Raw genomic sequence first — 4,516 nt, forward strand, 5'->3', positions numbered from 1 at the left:
AGTGGGAGAAGGGGCACTGAATTTTTCTAAATAAAATTGATGGTGCTAAGACAGGAAGTAAGAAGATGGGAACACATGAGCTAACTGTAAAGTGAACATCCCTCATACCCCCCAGACAGCAACAGCAATGTGCTGCTGTCTAGTCTTAACACACGAACTAACTGTAAAATGAACACCCCCACACCCCCCAGACAGCAACAGCAAGAGCAATGTGCTGCTGCCCAGTCAAGTTTGAAGCTAGGCAATCCTATAGGACAGCACTGAACTGCCCCGTGGGGTTGCCAGGGCTCGAAATGTCTTGGGAAGCAGTCTGCCTCGTTTTTCTCCCACAGAAGGGCTGGTGAGTTGGAAACACCAACCTTTAGTTAGCAGCCAAATACTTAAAGCACCAAGACACCATCTTTTGGCAAATTGAAATCCTTTTACTTTTGTTTCTTAGGAATCTGCTTCTTAAAAAAAAACAAAATTAAAAAAAACAATTGTGATGCAAGTTAAGGTTTATAGAGCAAATCGTCAATTTTACACTGACCAGTTTATACGCACTTTGTTTCAGTCCCCTCCATGTCCCTACCATTGCGTATCCTATGTCCTCTTGGGGTGCCTGTCTCCGATGGGGACTTTTGGAATCATCTGTCCTGGGACCCTGGGACAAACGCTGCCCTTTTGGTCTTCAGTGTTTGATTTGTCTCACCTGGGAGTGAGTTCAGTTCCACACCTGAAAGACGACTAAGGGCCCTTCTCTTGGGGGTACTCTCAGCCTCTGTCGATCAGTAAGTCTGGTCTCTTGGATGATTTTGACACATCTTTAATTAGTGAAGACCTCAGCTTTTGTGAGGTCCAGGGATTCCTGCAGGAGGAAGTCAAGGGCCCAAATGGATCATCTTGTCTTTTATTGGGAGTGAGGGACTGTGGGCGAGAGCAGATAGAAAACAGATGCACCCCCAGGTATTTGAGAGGGAAGACCCAAGTGTTCATAGTTGGATGGCACCTACACACTTTCTTTAACTGCGAAGATTACTGGTCTCGACTCTTAAAAGGATGGTTTTTTTTTTTTTTTTAATTGCTATCAAATGTGGAGTATGAACTAAGAGCCTGCTCTGTGCCACTGAACCTTGGAGAGCATTATCATGTACGAGAGCTGAGTGGAACAAAGTCACGGGGCTCGCAGCCTCTTCGGGCATCACTTCCAGCCTTCTTTATCTACTCATGGCGATTTGGGGGTGGGGGTAAGAGCCGCAGAGCATTGCCTGCACGTCAAGCCCAGATGAAGAAATGGTGCTTCTCTTCGTATTTTGAAGAGCAGAAGGGCTTCTCTTGATGTTTTAGCGTCCTTGCTGCCTCCAACCTGGCTCTGCAGTTGAGGGTTTGCATCCCTTGCTTGTGACTTTACGTCGCTCAAGACCTGTTGCGTGACTTCTGTGTGGGCCATTGCTGTGAACGTCCTGCTCCAGTATGTCACTGACCGCTCAAGAGGGTTGGGGTCTCCACTTCCATCAGCAACACGAAGGCTGAGCATACCTGATGGCATCTGTCCTCCCAAGCTCACCGACAGCTGCAGATTCCTCCTTTGACAGCTCAGGGAAAGTAGTGTCTTTCCCGTGCCCCTCTGAGTCTGTGTGGGTAACGCAATCAGTGAAATATTAGGGGTTTTTTCTTTCTTTCTCTGGGTGTTTCACGTATTCGTGAGTGTCTCTCAGTTGAAGATTGCACACACATTCTTCAGAGGAGGCCATTAGCAGCTGAGCTCCCTCCTAATGAACTAACAGTACTTGACGATGGTCTCTGAAACTGGAATTACAGCCGTCTGTATGGAAGCGGCAGCCATCACTGTGATTGTCTTCTAGGTCGGTAACAGATGTTTTCGCTGATAAATAACACCTGTAATTTTACTGTCAACCCTGCAGTTCAATGCCAGTACCCGCGAAGCGCTTATTTCTGTGAGTTAGGCAGGATTGATAGCCACATGGGGTAATCGAACGTGGGCCTGGGATTGCAAGGGCAAGGGTCCATAAAGTCCCTTAGGTTGTGTCATTAGCCATTATTATGTCCAATCATTTATCCAAATGGTTGCCTTCTTCCAATTTCAAGTCCTTTGGATTTTCAGTGCCTGAGAGAGAAAATTAAGAGAATGAAGTTTCATTATGGGCAGTGAGGAGAACAAAAAGTGCACCAGTAACTTGAAAGAGAAGAGATTCTTAAAACCAGCTCAGCCCATAATGCATTCCAGTGAATTGTTAAGATGCTATTATTATGTTAAGAAGTCCCCTGCTTCCCTAGAAAGGTCTCAGAGAGCATTTTCTGGTGGCCATTAAGGCAGAGATGTGACTTGAATGCAGGGCCCTGGGAAACAAGTTTGGGAGTCCTTTTGGTTTCAGTATGGAAGATGATGGTATCCCTGTGCTGTCTGCATCATGAACATTCAGGAGGGGGAGCGGGGAGCGCACAGGGTCTTGAAAAAAGGAAGGTGAAAAGAATTCCTTGGAGCTTGGAGACCAAGGACATTCCCATCCTGGAAGCCCCATAGATGTGTAAAGAATGAATGACCGCTCAGAGGATTCAGAAGGACCCCCGTGGCACAGCAGTTAAGTCCTTGGCTGCCAACCGTAAGGCCGGTGGTTCAAACCCACCAGATAATTCACAGGAAGCTGTAGCAGTTGGCTTCGGCAATGATTTACATCACTGAGAACCCGATGAGACAGTTCTACTCTGCCCTTCGGGGTTGCTGTGAATTGAAATCAACTCAGTGGCCACGGGGTTATGCAGTTTTGACTGTGAAGGAGTCCCTCCTTGCGCTTGTCCGGGAGGTGGTTAACCTCCTGCCTGCATTTTGGCAGCACAGTCCCAGGAACTCACTGGAATTCAGGCGAGGCTCTAGGATAAAGGAAGGATGCGCTTGGATCTTATTGAAGGGAGTTAGTTACTGAAGTCGTCTGTTTATTACTCAAACTCTCCCTTCCATCTCAACACACTCTTTATGCTCTCCCTGGATTGCTTCCCCTATTTGCACTTAATGAGTGCAAAACCTTGGCCCCAATCCTGATGGAATCTCCAAAGAAGAGCCTGGGCTCACACGGGTATTTTATTAGGTTTCAGTCCTGGCACAGTGGCTTACATGATCTGAATATCTTGTGTGACTGTCAGACTAGAGCATAGATTCCCAAACATATTTGGTTTACCACCCCCTTTTGAGAAAAATACTATCAGCACCCCACCCCTGATACATAGACACTTCTGTATTATAGTCCATAATCTACGGTAAAGTGTAGGTATCTGCTCGTGTAGCCCCTGCCCCCAACCCCTGGATCATTCCAGCGCCTCCCCAAGGGGCAATTTCACCCACATTGGGAAACACTGGGCTAGAGGGTAATATACGTTCCTCCCTGAGCATTAGAAGTTGTTGATTCTCAGGGTTTAACAACTTGCGAGTGGTCCCTGCTGTTGGGAAGAATTGCTTACATCCAGAGAAAAGCACCGAAGATGACGCTTCTGAATTTTACCTGAACAGTCAACCCTCCTTACTCTTTGCTTGTCTTGAGTAATAGAAATCCACTTTCAGTCAGCAGTAGGTAATATGAATCCTCTACACTGTTTCTCCAATTGGATAAGCTTTTTAAGGCGCAAGTTTCATGATGCTATAACGGAAATTTCCTACTTGGGTGTTCGGAAATCATTAAATGTGTTGCCCCTGAGTGCAAATAAGAAATACACTGTAAATTGTTGAAAACATTTGCAGAAGATGCCTAATGCAACTCATTGTTCCTTTGCGTGGAAAAAATGGCCCATTCCCAAGGAAAGTCTGTGAATTCCGACCCTTGTCAGGAGGCGCTGGGGCAACTCAATGGATTATTGATCAATTTGCTGCCTTGAGTCTACTTTTCTTTCCTCCTTCTCTATATGGCGAATGGCATGTCCAGCAAAACCCTGCAAGTGCCCATCAGCTCAGAAGCGGGCAGAGGTAGCTCATCAACTTCCCAGGGGTATGAGGGGAAGAGGGATTCAAAAAGTTCCTGGAAAAAATTCCATTCTTTTAAAATCATTTTATTGAGGGCTCATACAACTCATCACAATCCATACATACATCTATTGTCTCAGCACATTTGAACATATGTTGCCATCATCATTTTCCAAGCATGCTCTTTCTACTGGAGCCCTTGGAATCAGCTCCTCATTTCCCCCCTCCCTTCCTCATGAACTCTTGCTAATTTATAAATTATTTTTCATGTCTTGCACTGTCTGATGTCTCCCTTTATCCCCTTGGAGGAGGTTATAGGTAGGTCATTGTGATCGGTTCCCCCTTTCTCCCCTACCTTCCCCTTCCCCTTCTGGTATGACTACTCTCAATATTGGTCCTGAGGAGTTTATCTGTCCTATATTCCCTGTGTTGCTAGCTCTTATCTGTACCCATGTACATGCTCTGGTCTAGCCAGATTTGTAAGGAAGAATTAGGGTCATGATAGTGGGGGGGAAGAATGGGAAGCATTAAAGAACTAGAGGAAAGCTGTATGTTTCATCGGTG

Source organism: Echinops telfairi, unplaced genomic scaffold, assembly GCF_000313985.2.
Source record: "Echinops telfairi isolate 266 unplaced genomic scaffold, ASM31398v2 ScPeMD7_20;HRSCAF=75, whole genome shotgun sequence".
NCBI classification, from domain to species: domain Eukaryota; kingdom Metazoa; phylum Chordata; class Mammalia; order Afrosoricida; family Tenrecidae; genus Echinops; species Echinops telfairi.